At 37.3% G+C, this 15,944-nt stretch overlaps 1 long non-coding RNA gene across 1 annotated transcript in view; it reads left to right on the forward strand.

The window, feature by feature from the left end:
• Nucleotides 1–527: 527 nt before the first annotated feature.
• The window catches only part of LOC107698730 (uncharacterized), a 34,259-nt gene continuing 18,842 nt past the window's right edge, over nucleotides 528–15,944 (forward strand). Inside the window, exon 1 of the long non-coding RNA XR_001635379.1 lies at nucleotides 528–561. This is a non-coding gene — a long non-coding RNA (uncharacterized LOC107698730). The remainder of the gene's footprint in view (nucleotides 562–15,944) is intronic.

Below are 15,944 nucleotides of genomic sequence, written 5' to 3' on the forward strand. Positions count from 1 at the left end.
TTTAAATCATGTTTTTTTTTTTTTTTTTTTTTTTTTTTTTTTACTTTTTATATAAAAAGAAATGCTAGATTGTGGGACTGTGCTGATACTTAACCAAGTACCACTGCAAAGTACAGTATAGTTGACATATAGTTGACAGTATAGATGACAGAGAATTTGTGTCTTATGAATACATTTACCATACAGTACAGCTGCATAATGTAGTTTACCCTGAGTATATGAAACCAATTGCTAAAAATTACTTAAATTTACTCAAGCAAAAAAAAAAAAAAAACAATCTGGAGAGAGAGTAAATTTCTGTCCCAACTTAATGCTTTTTGTTTTTCTCTATATTTTGTTTGTCTTTATTGCTATTGTTTAGCCAACAATTAAAATATAATTTACTAGATTTTGTCATTTTTGGTCAATTAATAAATTTAATCAATATTCAATTTATTTTTTATTACCAAAGAAGTAATATTCTGAATTATGCACCCCCACCATAAAAATAGATCATTCCATTAAAACTGGTGACACCCAGGAAGTGACATCGTTGGGACCCTTTCAACAGCATGGCAGGAAGTAAGTACTCTCAATCTGTTTTCCTTTTCACTCAGCTTATGAAGCATTGTGTTGACTGCATTTGTCTAGTAATCAGAATTATTGGAAGAAAAATGATCATAGAAATATCAATAACTCCAAACTAACGCCACCTGATTGATAACTTATTGTAGGCTAATGTTACCCATTCTTCCATGTTTTTCTAAATGTTATTAGAATGTTTTACCAAAGAATTCATTAACATGTTTTATTTAATGGTCATGTTTATTTACTGTTTATTTTGAGAAGTAATTAGATAACACAACTGTTTATTTAGTTTGACCTGTTGAGATGGATAAACAACATTTCAGTATCATTATTGGGTGTACCTCAAAAATAATATAATAATATATTAATTTACGTAAGGAAATGGTGTATTACTAAGAACCAGTAGTATTTTGTGTTTTAAAAAAAAGAAAGAAAGAAAAAAAAACAACACTTTTTAAAATGAGACATGTCATAAACATATGCTGTCACATATAAGCATGCAGTGTCATGTCCCATAAACACATGGTACACAACAAAATGTCAAACCAGACCAGCATAAAAAGCTGCAGTATGGCATTGTGCTGTGAACTTTGTGCTTTAATTAGAGTTTTAGGTGAAAATGCTCTGCCGTTTTGCATTGTGCTGTGTACTATGAGCTTGAGTGCAGTTTGTAGTGATCCTTGTTTAGACTCAGGGCAGAGGAACAGATCTGAGCAGAAATGAAGTGGTTTAACTGAACGTGTAGCCTTGAGAGTCCGGCTAGAATTACAGGTGTACTTCCTTTCCCAGGCTCAGAAGAGGGAGTGTAAATTTTTGTGGCTGAAGAGCGATGCAGCCAGGCCTGCTATTGTCATATACACATTCACACACAATGAGTCAGACAGGTGAGTGACTGGGTCTTGAAATTTGGCGCGAGTGAGTGAGAAAGAATAAGAAGTGAAACCAGAGGCGCCTTGCTGAGGAGCTCACCTGGGGATAGAGTGGAGTTCAGACTTATTCAGGTGTGAGGCGGGGTGTGTTGCCTCACCTTCACACACACACAGACACATGATACTTCCTCTGGCCCCATATCCCAGCATGCCTCATTTCACATGAACACCATCTTGCCAAAACATCAGTGCACTGATTAGCTCACTCAGACGTATGTATTTATAGTCAAAGATATTATTTGGCACATTCTTAAAGGGATAGTTCACCCAAAAATGAAAATGCTGCCATCATTTACTTAGCCTTGTCGTTCTAAACCTGTATGACATTCTTTCATTTGTGCAACACTAAAGGTATTTTGAAATTCCTTTTAGATCCAGACTGGCATAAATAGCTTTATAAAATTGTTTTAAATATTTTTTTATTTTAATTAATTTAAAATGTAATATTTTAGATTTATTTGATCAAAAATACAATAGAAACAGTAATATTGTGAAATACTATTACAATTTAATATATATAATATATATAATATAAATAAATATTTAACAAATATTCATAAATAAGTATTTCAAATATATTCAAATAGAAAATAGTTCTTAGTAATAATATTTCACATTATTTCTGTTTTTACTGTATTTTTGGTGAGCAGGCTTCTTTCAAAAGAAATCATAATTATTCCAAACTTTTATATAATTGACTCTCAGTTTCGGTAATTGCTTTAATATGTTTTATCTCTTATTCTGAGATCACAAAACACATATTCACATAGCACATATTCAGGTGTCTCTTGAATTTATATTATTTGCATAAAAAAAGCACATGATAATGCTTTATACACATGCTCCACCAAGCTAAACCCTTTGTGACAATCTTCTGGCTGCTATTTGCAGTCTTCATGTGGATTGATTTCAGCAGCAACGTGATTATCCTCATCACTTTAGCATCCACAGCCTCTGCGAGGCAGCCTCTTATTTCTCAGTGCTGCAACCCTACACCAATATAGCTAGAGTTTATTTCGCCTGTTTATTTTTACTAGCAAATCTATTCCTTCTCCATCCCTCCCACTCGTTTGCCTTCCATTGTTGGAGAGGAAGAAAGAAGAGGATGAGAGTTTGCTAAACATGTGCGCTGTTGGAAAAGTATTCTGGCTTCCCTTTCTCTCAAACTCTAGTTTTCATCTTTGCCAAACATGCTGCCACTAAGACAAAGCAAGACGTTTTGTCATGTTGAATTATTTTAAGTGATCGTGTAAAGTACATTATTGGAGTGAGACTAGTGTTTTAAGTTACTGTTTTCTTAATTCACATTAAACAGTAGGCGTATGTCAGTTATAGACTTTATACGAAGATTCAAATCACAGCCTTTTTTTTTTTTTTAAATATCCATCACTGTGTGAAGTGTCCATAACATCTGATTGATAATTTCCCCTGAAAAGTGGCCTGACTTGGTGGAGTCTGTGGACTTTTATTACATTTTCTACAGAATTTATTAAAATTGATTAATTTTAATTTAATTAAATTTATTTACATTTAATGTAATTACATTTTTTATTTAATTAAACGTTTGGAGTTGTCACGGTTGCGCTACTGAGTGGAGTGTGGAGCAAGGAACGGAGGGAGGCGAGGAGTACATCAATCCAGAGAAGTTTAATCACATAAAGGAAACACGGAAAACTCATGTAGCACATGTAGACATGGACAATACCGGACGCTGAACTAAAAACAGGGAACACTATTTAAACACATGACAAGACGAGGGGATGACGAGACACACCTGGGATCAATGGAAATAAACGGGGAACACCTGGAATTAAATCAACATAATCAGGACAGGAACAGGAAACTAACCAAATATGGGCAAGGAGGGCACATGGGGAGCAAAACACGGAACAAAGTCTGACATGACTCCCCCCTCCCGGAAGGTGCGTCCCGTGCCGTATAACATCCAACGGGGAGTGGGGGTGTGCGCTCTGGAGGCCTCTAGGAACAGGGTTAACGGACGGAAGGCCTCCAGGGCGGCGCCCGTTCCGGGACCCATGGCGGATCTGGCAGTTTGGGGTGCCATGGCGGAGCAGGCAGACTCGGAGGCCATGGCGGATCAGGGGACTCGGGGAGCCAGAGGGCACATGGGGAGCAAAACACGGAACAAAGTCTGACATGACTCCCCCCTCCCGGAAGGTGCGTCCTGTGCCGTATAACATCCAACGGGGAGTGGGGGTGGGCGCTCTGGAGGCCTCTAGGAACAGGGTTAACGGACGGAAGGCCTCCAGGGCGGCGCCCGTTCCGGGACCCATGGCGGATCTGGCAGTTTGGGGTGCCATGGCGGAGCAGGCAGACTCGGAGGCCATGGCGGAGCAAACAGACTCGGAGGCCATGGCGGAGCAGACAGACTCTGAGGCCATGGCGGAGCAGGCAGACTCGGAGGCCATGGCGGAGCAGGCAGACTCGGAGGCCATGGCGGATCAGGGGACTCGGGGAGCCACGGCGGATCTGGCAGCCCAGGAGGACACGGTGGAGCAGGTAGTTTAGGAGGCCATAGCAAAGCAGCCTCCGAGGCCACGGCCCCAGCCCCCGCCCCGGCCTCTACAGCTGGAGCCCTACTACCCACCCCCAAAAATACTTAGGGACGCTTACGGGCTCCGAGGCCCTCTGTGGGCCATGACAGGGGTCTGGAGCCCTCCCTGGTCTTAACTGGGGATCTGGAGCCCTTAGACTGAAATCTGAACCATTTAAGAACAGCACGAGATTAATCAGCTCGATCAGGGGAAAATCACACGTAGGAAGATCACAGCGGACAGGAGTCAGTAGGATTTTTAAAATAAAATATTTTTTCAGCAAGGATGCATTAAATTGATCAAAGGTGACAGTGAAGACATTTATACTGTTGCAAATATTGTATTTAAATTAAATGACTTTCTTTTAACCTTTCTATTAATCAAATAATCTGTTTTCCACAAAAATATGAATCAGTGAAGACTAGTGTAAGGTCTACTGAAAATTTAGCTTTGCCATCACATTAATAAATTACATTTTAAAATGTATTAAAATAGAAAATCAATATCTAAATTGTAATAATATTTCACAATATTACTGTGCATGTGTGTGTGGAAAAAAATATATACACTGTATATATTTAAAAAAGAAATTATATATTCCACAGAATTAAACCTATTTTTCCCTTTAAAAAAAAGAAAAAATCCTATCAGGAATCAAATCTCTGCAGTTTCCAGTGCCATGTTCTATTGATTGAGCTACAGAAATGCTTTTATCATGAGTTTTACAATGCTATTGTGCACATTTTTCACCTGTATAAACATGTTTGGTTGACCAGAGCTGATGTGTTGGATTTTGTGTTGATTTCAATTCCAATTCCTTTAGCAAAAGCAAGATACATGTGCATCGACTGTACATATAAAGCAATTTATTGAAGGCGTGGTCACACTTTAGTTTGGAGTCCAATTCTGTTCCACTCTTAATTAACTATGACTTTTGCCTCAATAAACTCCTAATTTGCTGCTTATTAATAGTTAATAAGGTTGTTATTAAATTCAGATATAGAATAAGGGATCTATGGTCATTCAGAATAAGACATTAATATGTGCTTTATAAGTACTAATAAACAGCAAATATGCTAGTAATATGCATACTAATAAGCAACTAGTTAAAAGTTAGAACTGGTCCCTAAACTTAAATATTAATATTTGCATATGCATATGTCAGTGCTGTGCTTTGTAACCAGCAGAGGGAGATGAGTCTCTGGGGAGTTCAATAATAGCGCTGAACACACTGTATGTGCTAAAGCGAGACGTGTCATTCAAAAGTCACTTGTTCTTCATTGAACAAGAAGCCTTTGAGGAAAAAAGTTGTAAAAACAGGTTGCTGGAGGTCAGCGCTAAAATGTGTTTGGCAACTTGTTGTCCTGCTGTTGGGCACCTGAAAGATGGCATGAGAGCGGTGTGATGCTTCCTGTGTAAGAGTGTGTTCAGACTTGACTGTTCTGGCAGCTTCTCTCTTCAGCTTGGATGAACTCTTGCTGACATCAGTCGGAGTGTAAAGTCTACTATGACTATCATTGTGGGGACTCCCCATAGGCGTAATGGTTTTTATACTGTACAACTTGTGTTTTCTATCGCCCTTCACCAACCCTACACCTAAACCTACCCCTCACAGAAAACTTTCTGCATTTTTACAATCTCAAAAAAAAAATAATTCTGTATGATTTATAAGCGTTTGTACCCATGGGGACCTCAATTTAGGTCCCCACGGTAACACAAGTCCCTATGAGTTGGTGTGTATTCAGGTTTAAGTCCCCGCCAGTATAGAAAAACCTGTACACAGAGGGTGACCGGCTGAATGCAGGTGAGAGGAAAGCCTGAAGGTGTGAAGGTAAATTTTTTTTTGAGTAAAGATGCCACAAGAGGAAACTAATTTTAATAAGACAAACTCAACGAAGCCTGCAAGACCTGTTAGACCTAACTGTCACTGCTCAGGGACAAGGACGTGAGACAGCGTGTTTCCTTTGTTTCATAGCAAGTGACAATGTCTACACCAGGTGAATAATAATGTCTTTGTCTGGCTTGTAAATATGTGCTGTATCTGAGTGTTCAAATATAAATTTGACATAAATGATTGGCATATTAAATGTTTTCGTTGAACATGCACAATAACAACGTAATGTTTTGAGTGGAGAAAAAATGGCTTATCAAATTACCTTGCCATATGTCTACAAAATTTTCACTTGGGATTAGAAGCACTTGAGGATTTTAGAGTTTAAATATGCTAAGAGAGTTTTTAGGCTCCCGATTTAAAGGTGCTGACAGGCCGGAGCGCTGTCGTGTGTTGGAGTGACGGCGAGTAGTTAATGACTACCTGTTCATGGAAGGAACAGCACCTACTGTGAAACCAGTCTGAGGCTCTCAGCTTCTCAAGGGAAGATGGGCAGAGGCTGATAGGCCATAACTTCCCCTGAAAGACAAGGTAAACAGCAGGGTTAGGATGACAGCAGAGGAATGTGAAAAATCCACTTTAATGGATCCCTTAGAATAGAGAGGTAAAAGTGATGGGCTGAGCATTTGGAATAACTAAGAAAAAAGCGAGGATGGAGGAGTGTGATGAGAGACTGGCGACTTGTCAAATGCATCTATGGACATAGGTGGGAAAGGAGGGACCCGCTGGATATACCAGAGACGGGACTCTCTACACAGTTACTTATTGTTCAAAGGGAAATGGCTTTCAGTAGACCTTTCGCACACAGTCATGCTCGCTTTGCGCTGCTGACAGATTTATCTTGGAGGACGTTAGCGAAAGGCTTAAGCTTTTGAACTCTGCTGTTGTGCCAAAAATATTACTCTACAGTGGCATTACATCATTAAGACTTTGTATTTTTAGGCGGTTGCAATGACTATGTTGGCAATTTATTTAGGAACATATTACAAAAAACAGTGTACTTGAATTTAGCATGAACTTGCTTATATTTTTACTTACTATGTAAGGACTTAATGTGATTTAAATTTGGCACAAGGATAACAGCCTTATTCTGTGATTTACTATAAACATTTCAGTCGTAATTTCTGCGTAATTCTGATAAACAGAAAGACTTGTTGAAATGCAGTTTAAGGTGATTCATACATTCATCATTTAAATGTAACATTACGCTCAACTTTAATCCAAACAAACTGCTATCGGTAAAATGTAATTGCAATTGTTGACAATTGTGCCTGACCGCCACAGGCTATCCCGTTAAGGAGGTGTTAATGGGTTTCTTTATTGCTAGGATAATACCATTGGACTTTTTGTGTTTAGTGACACTTTAAAGAGACAAACCTACTAATTCTTAAATTACATAGATAACAGAGCAAGACTTATATTTGATGGGTTTACAGAGTAATTGGTGTAACTGGTTTGGGTTTCTCTGACCTTTGACCTTTGCCTGCAGAGTCTAAGATGCACCTGCAACTGTGTGTCATGACCCATGTAACCTCAGTCACACAGGCCTTCCTTCAACAGGCAAATACTGGTCGAGACCGCAGATGGATACTAAAACAAATGAGCTTTTAATGATTTTCTCTTACCTCTGTCTATAAGGCCGCATACAGTCAAAAGAGTGTTTAAGAGTGTTTTAAAGGTATAGTTGACTCAAAAATAGAAATGCTGTCATCTCTCATGCTCTGATGTCATTCTAAATAAAGTTTAGGAAAAAAAAGGTGCTTTAAAGAATGCTCATGCTGCTCACTTTCAATGAAAGTTAATGGTAGCCAGTGTCAATTAACAGAGTCCATACAACTCATGCATTTTATTCCGAGTCCTCTAAATCCATATGATAGATCTGTGCTAGGAACAGAATCAAATTTGCTAAAAATTTGTTACTCTCTCCAAAAAGTTGCTACTTTCTAAAAATCTTGCCCTGAAAACCTCTTATTTGAAAATTGTGGTCACCATTGACTTTCACTGAATGGGAAAAAAATACAATTCTACTATAATTCTAACATTTTTCTTTATATAATGTTTTAAAATGACATAAACGTGAGGAAATTATTGCAGATTTCAGCGTATATAACTATTCCTTTCATTTAAAATTCATAAAGCACATTCCAAAGGATGCATTATCGTTTGGAAAACCAGCAAGAGACATAATAATGAAAATGACGTGGTGAATGAGCAGGTTGAGGAGGTTATTTTCCAAGAGGTGGTATTTATGGTGTGAATGTTTGTGCGATGGATGAGGGGAGGTAAAGAGAGCGTGTGTGAGAGGTATTATAGTTGATATTTCCATGTGTGTGAGTGTTTGTGTGAGTATGGAGTGAGAGAGAGAGAGAGAGAAGTGAGATGTGGAAGTATATGTTCCTTTCCCTCAGGGATGTGACATCCCTGCAGAGGAACAAAACCAGTGCAGTATTAGTAACAGGATACGCCGCTAGCGCAAACTGGAAACTTGTACCTCCTTATCTAGAGGGCAAGTGAGTCGCTTTGTATTGTTTTCCCATACATACCTGTTCCACCCGATAAGGTCCTGTTTTGCGTCTGTGAGCTCTCAATTTACAAAAAAATTCCCCAACAATCAACCAGCGCACAAGGAAACAATATGGCTTTCAGTCTTCTACAGACAAACAACTATTTCAAACAATGTAACTGAAATCATTTTCAGTACCAGCTAATCCCAACTTTATTAATGCTTGTACAACTAATACAATTAAATAATGTTAAATAGAATGTACAATAATTCTTCAGATTTCTGACAGTTTAACTAGTGTTTCTTGACATATAGCAGGTTTAACCTGACAGTCAGCTATCTGTGGACGTTACCTTGTCTGCGCGTTTTGTCAAGGCTTTGTCATTGTTTCATTGCTTGCTGAGAACATCTTATTTCTATCGTGTTTCTGTGTGTTCAGTTGCAATGTCTTGATTTCCATTCTTGTGTGCACGTTTGTACTATAGATAGGCTATTTGTATTTTGTAATTTGATGTTTTTTTCACAGACGAATGGATCGATGATGTATAAGTAGAAAGGAAAAATTATTTTAATTTAATCATTTTTTATTTAGATTGCAGTACATGTGCCAGTTCTCTTATTTTTCCACTTTATACCATTTCCAAAAAGTTGGTGTAACCATTAAATAAAAAGTAACATTTTTATTCCAATCTGAACTAACCATGTCACATCTTGATATAATTTTGTTTTTAGTTTTTTTTTTCTGCTAGTTAGTTGCACCATGACTTTCCATTAAACAGTGAAGCTGTTTTGTTAAAATATTTTTTAAGTAATAGCACAATATTATGTCAAAGTACCTTGGCATAAACATGCTTATCATAGAAGTTATTGTATGTTTGAATATTTATTTATTTATTTTGTAATAAATTAATAGATCCAGGCAAAACATTTGCATTATGTCATTGACCCTAATTCTGTGATGCACTGAAATTATATCAGCTCAAGGTCTTTAATGTTAAGTTTAGGGTGGATGTTGCTATTATGATAATAGGGAAAGTCTGTGCTGAGACACAAATTAAGACACAATTGAGAGCTCTGTTTGTTACCTTGCCTTATACTGCTCAACATGACATCTCTGTTCATCCTTTCTCATCAGCTCTTTCTCTCTCTCTCTCACCGCCTTCGTCCGTTTCTGTTTCACACTGAGTTCCAAAGAGTTTTAGGTTGCATGTTTTTTCACCTTTTTTCCTGAAAAAGTAAGGCGATCTGATCTGGCTTTCACTTTTTTTCCCCCCAGAACAATTGCGGAAGGTCTGTACAAGTGCAGACGTTGGAATGAGACAATGAAAGAGTTCAGGGCTCACAGCCTCATCTGTAAAATCTCCCTCTTCTGGAGGATGTCCATCTGCCTATATAGTATCTGGTTGCAGAAAGGAAACACAAATTTAGTTAATTTTGATAGGGTTTTTCGCTTAAAGTTAATAGGAAATGTATGTTTGGTCCAACCTGCCCCTGAATTCAAGAGACTGGACCCAAGCCCTGGGGTGCTCTTTGGTAATGACTTTGTTGCGGTTCAGTTTAATTTCAGTGCTCTGTCATGTATTATTCACAAGTCTTCAGTTTGTCCAGTCCTGAGGATATCATGCTTTCGTACGTGCTTAGCTTCAGTGGAAAGGGAGGTTTTGTTGTTTGTGTAGTGATTTTCATTGATGATGAGCGCCATGCTGAAGTAGTTCTGTATGAAGTGACTGGTACAATGTAGCTGTGTTTATGTAAATAGAGATTAGATTGAATGCATACAGTTAATGTTTATTACTTGACATGCTCTTAAATATAAAGGTTTAAAAGGGGTTTTCACAGTGATGCCATAGACCTTAGTCAGTATATCGCCATGATTAATTTTGGACAGGAATGAAAGGCTGTGAGGGATAGATGTACAGTGCGGTCACTGGATTGTACTGTTGTTTAACAACATGTGGATTGTTTACCTGACAAAACGTCTTTCAGAGAGAGAGAGAGAGAAAACTCCATGAAACAATTTTGAAAGTTTTGAGTTATAAAAATTATGTGATCTTGTTTTCAACTGAATATGGTTTCAAAAAACTGTTGGTTCCCCAAATAATCTGTCAGTGAACAGAACCATTTTTTAAATAAACATTTAAAAAATCTAAAGAACCTTTATAGTGTAAAAGGTTCTTTAGATGTTTTGTTCTCCCTTAAAGCTGTATGTGTGTGTACATATATACATGCACACACACATCAAGTGAAAGCGACATTTGCAAAATGTCCTTGAGCTTCTTTCTTTCTTTCTTTCTTTCTAGATTAAAGTAGATTCATATGTATATATCAAATTAAGATTAAGCAGCAGTGTTTTTGCAGGTGATATTTTATGTAAACACAAAACCTATAAGCTTAGCAACCATAAACCTTTTTTCTGCCAGAAAAGCAGCTGTAGTTTGTCATTTGATTTTTTTAAACATTACATAAAAATAGGAAAGCCTTCGTCATCTTAAAATAAATTCTGACCTTTTTTTTTTCTTTGAGAAATGTTCTCCATTTGACGAATGTTCAGTTGGCCCAGAATGTTCTTTACATCTGAGCACTTTTGAAGGGAGCAGCATGTCAACATTAGATTGATTTCTCTGAAATTGACTCCAGTCTGCTGTTTATATCCAGTACCGCTCATTCCATACACAGTGGCTGTGCAAGGAGGCATAGATTTGGATAGGCTAAATGGCAGTACTCTGTAAGTGAATGAAGCAGTGGTTAGCATCATGATAAAATATAACTGGCCTTTTGGCCAGTTTGTAGGCAACATAGACAGACGGCCATGACTCATTGCTACTGGAGCCAACCTGTCTGCAAAAGTACTCAGAACCTGGACCCTGGGTCAGACGCCCCCCTCTGCCTTCTCCTCTGTCCCCCAGCTGCTGGCCCTTGACAGGACCACAGGCGGCCCCATACATGGGGGTGTTATATGGGCTGTTTGATCGCCCCTAGTTTTATTTTGTGTGTGTGTGAAACGGAAAGTGGGTGTGAGAAAGATACCTGATGCAATTTGCTACATAATCGCTTGTCTCCTTTTTTTCCTCCTCCACCAATGTTTTTATAACAAAGGTCTAAATATTTTTTAAAACCCTTTCTGCTGGGCTCTTTTTAGTGCAGTAGAAGAAGGGTGTTGGGTCATAAACCACCATGTCCAATGCAGTCATGAGTAATGTTTCTATTTTAATCCACAGCTATAAACAACATGCATATTTTCTTACAGTGAAATCAAATAGACCAAGTTGGTGAGAAGCCTTTACCTTTCAATAAACAGTGAGTACCATTTATTTTTAATTTTAGCTGGAACTACTCCTGTGCAAGCAGTAGATGCTTTTTCCCTGGAAAGCCATTGGGAGCAGCCTGCTGTTGTTTTATCAATCAGTCTTCAATCAAACTACTAGGAACCAGTATCTTTGTCTGTTTGATTTGTCTAACCAAAGTAATTTAGGTGGAAAGCAATATCACTTTCAGGGCAGTGTTTTATTTCACTATCCAGGGCAGTGTCTCCATGTCACCTACTGAATTAACACTCATAGGATGTTAATATAATTCAACTTTATTCTGGTTTAATTTGGATGACCGATGGATTTTAAATCATTGCCGTTGCAATGACAAATGTGGTCAGCTTTTCATAATTGGAAAAGTGAGAAAAGTCAATAACATAAGAGTAGTAAATCAGAAATGGGGAGACCAAGGCTAGTTGTCAAACTTTTTACGCCAGTTAATATTTGTTAGGGTACGTCAGTTTTGGTTAAGTCTCGATTAAAGTCATGGTTACTATGCCATTGAACATTTCCACTGTTATTGCCCAGAAAAAAGCAGGGTATGTTGTCACACTATGAGGGGTAAGTTGTCACAATAAAACTTGCCATTAAGCAACATAACCTAACCTAAAAAAAAATGTTAATAAATAAAATAAAAAAATACTGTTGTTCTATTCAACCTTTAAATTAAAATCCACTTTCATTAGTTTATCGATATATAGGAAATATATGATAATGGAATTGTAGTTTTGAGGACATAATTCAGAAACATGATTCTAGACGGTTTAAAATTGATGTTTGAATTTAACAGAAAGTTTACTAAACACATTTATATAATTATACTTTTAACTCAAAGTACAATAGAGGATGTGATGAATATTATACTCGCTCACAAAGATACGGACTAAAAGACATAAGAACACATTTGACAGAGACTTTTTTTTTTCCATCAAATCCATCAGAGTAGCTGCATCAGCAATATACTTTCTGAAGCAGAGCTCATTAAGGATTCTAAAGGTGGTAGTCAAAATGTGGTTTCAGCCACTGAGTGCTAAAATCACTTTTCTCCTCTCTCTTTACCCTGCATTAGAAATTCCAGCCTGAAAAATCTGAACATAATCCGAAAACATGAAAAGGAAATGAGTGTAAATGTGAGACGGTGAATAAACAGGCTTGGTATATTTCCATAGGGTTCCACGTTGCTGTGTGGAGCAACTGGGCCTGGGCCATATGTGTCAGGAATAATTAAGGCTCCGTCTTTCAGTCCACTGCGTCTGTCTATCCTTCTGTAACAGAACTGATAAAGCCATGCCTCCCCTGGTGTCCCTGATCCTGACCCTTGGCCCCTACCTGACCTCTTACCTCAGCTATTAAATTTCTAGCCAACCCTGCGACTTCTGTTGGTCTCTGACCTTATCTGGGACATAATCCTGATAAGTATCACTATTATGACAGCTTGATGATATAGATACCGCAGTACTTAGTAGAATATTTAAGCATACTGATGGCCAGAAATGCAATGTCTTACAATGCACTGATTCTGTCTTGATATACTCAATCATTTGGGTTAGTATATAGTTTAAAACACACTGTATATTTTTAGGAACTTGGCACAAGTTCATGTTTGTTTTATATGGTTTTGAAAATGTGTTTTGATTTTTTTTCTCAAGATTTTCTTAATACTTTAAAAAAAGTTTATTATTATTATTATTATTATTAATAATATTATTGACTCACATATCATGAATTCATAAATACCATTGTTTTGGGGCAGTCAAACCACATTGCATTTTACAGCTGGTCCTGAACTAATGTTGTCTTGTCATCAAAATGTCAAATTATCTGTCATTTTCGGAGATTTACTGACTATGACACAGTCACTGACTACTTGTTTTAAATGAGCCATTTTTCTTCATGATATGCAGATTTTTATTTTATTTTTTGTAACTTTTATACCCTCCAAAAAAAAAATAAAAAATATGATCATCATAGAAGAGGTATATTCATTGTCTGTATGAATAGCATTTTAATGTTTATGAAATCATAGATAAGACAAAAAATTAGTGTTAGTGCTAATGTCTTGTCATCAAAATGTCAAATTATCTGTCATTTTCGGAGATTTACTGACTATGACACAGTCACTGACTGCTTGTTTTAAATGAGCCATTTTTCTTCATGATATGCAGATTTTTATTTTATTTTTTGTAACTTTTATACCCTCCAAAAAAAAAATAAAAAATATGATCATCATAGAAGAGGTATATTCATTGTCTGTATGAATAGCATTTTAATGTTTATGAAATCATAGATAAGACAAAAAATTAGTGTTAGTGTTGTAGTAACAGTGATATACTATTATAGTTATTGTTAATTTTGAATTACATTTGTTACATTTTCTGCTTATTTTAATTTTAGTTAAAGTTTTAGTATTTTTGTTTTATTATTTATTTATTTTCATTTTTATCTTTTTTATATGTGTTTATAAACTCTATTAAGGTTTTGTTTATTTAGTGCCTTGGCAACAAGCTTAAATAAAATACTTTCCCTTAGTTTATATATATATTTTAATGGTTTTAGTTAACCCTATCAATGACCTGGTTGGCACAGTTGTAACAAAACAAGACATACAACAAAACAAGATGTAATGTGGACCAGATTTCTTAACCACTACTTTATCCCTCTCTTTTTTTTTTTTTTTACTAACAGTGTACATTGATTTCAGAACATTGACTTGGACATTAGATATGCCTGTAACAGCCTCAGCACTGGCAAACATTTTGCTTATAAGTAACATGCTGAACCATCATGTAGGTGACAGGAACTCGTCAACATACATTGCAGTGCCTGCTCATTCCTTGCAACCCGTCAGCGAGGATATTGCATCACTCAGTCCTGGAAGACCCATCAGCCTCTTGGCTCTGGGAATAGTGGGGGCTTCCCTCTCACTGGCAACAAGCAACCTGATCAGCAGGCATTATCACCTCATAATTACAGTCCTTTTGGACATATTAGCGTAGGTGCTGTGATCCGGTTTCAATGCGGAACCCAATTCCCCAACACATTCCCCACCTCTCCCGTTTTTACAGATGCCTTCTCAACAAACAAGCCTTGTATAAAAATATCCCCCGGCAGTAATGTTTCTCCGATGCAGTTGGCCAGAGCATTAGGCATGTGATGCGATGCGGCCAATGGGCGAAGACTTGGGGTGAAGCGTGTTGGGTTACCTGAGTGGGGCATGATGATTTAGCATGGTGAAGGTATTTATATCAGCAGTGAAAGTGTCATGGCGAGAAGGTCAGAGGCTTGAGTAAACACATGAGTCTGCCGTATCAGAGAGAAATCTGCTTGTTAAACACGCAAGGCCTGTGTGAACACACATTTACACAGAGCACATATGCTTCTAGAGCTTGTGGTTTTGTCATATTAGGAGGCCTGTCTGACTCGATGAGATCACTCAAAGAGAAATCAAGAGTTACATTTCTCCACTTCTTTATAGCACAATTCATGTCAATTGAAATTGAGTGGAACCAAAATCAAATGTACTGAGTCTGACTGAGGAGATAAAGTGCATATTTCCCCAGTGTAGTAATATGGTCGAGTTTCTTTCACACTTTCTCACACACAAACACATACGTCTAACAAGTCACACATGCAAATCGCTGACCTGCAGAGCAGGAATAATATAAAAGGCATGAGAAATAGCAGGTTATCAACGTGCTCTCTGTGGGGTTAGCATTTGCTTTCCATGTGCTTCCCTTGCGTATCAGTTTCAAATGACAACACCAGTGTAATTGCACCATTCCAACGTGTGATAGATGAAACCCTTATGTCTTCCCTCGGTCATATGATGAGAAGCAAGAAAAACCTGTGTTTATTTTTCCAGACAGCTACGTGCTGTCTCAAATGGAAACTATTACCTGAAGCCATGCTGGGCCAAACAAATATTTATTAAAGGGGAATAATAAAAAAAATTAACATAAAATATATTTAAGCCCTAAACACTAGTTCTAAACTCTAGATTTATGCAGCGTTGGACTGAAAAACAGGCTTTTGCTTCCAAAGCTGAGAAAGCATGAATCCCTGCAGTGAACAGTCACCTCCTTTTAAAACTAATTGCTACAATCTATTTCCAAAAGCAAGAAATGTATTGATGTTATTACCTATATTTTCAGGCGTAAATCAAGAGTGAGTTTTCAAGCTTTAATGAGTTAA

Source organism: Sinocyclocheilus anshuiensis, unplaced genomic scaffold, assembly GCF_001515605.1.
Source record: "Sinocyclocheilus anshuiensis isolate Anshui unplaced genomic scaffold, SAMN03320099.WGS_v1.1 scaffold1015, whole genome shotgun sequence".
NCBI classification, from domain to species: Eukaryota; Metazoa; Chordata; class Actinopteri; order Cypriniformes; family Cyprinidae; genus Sinocyclocheilus; species Sinocyclocheilus anshuiensis.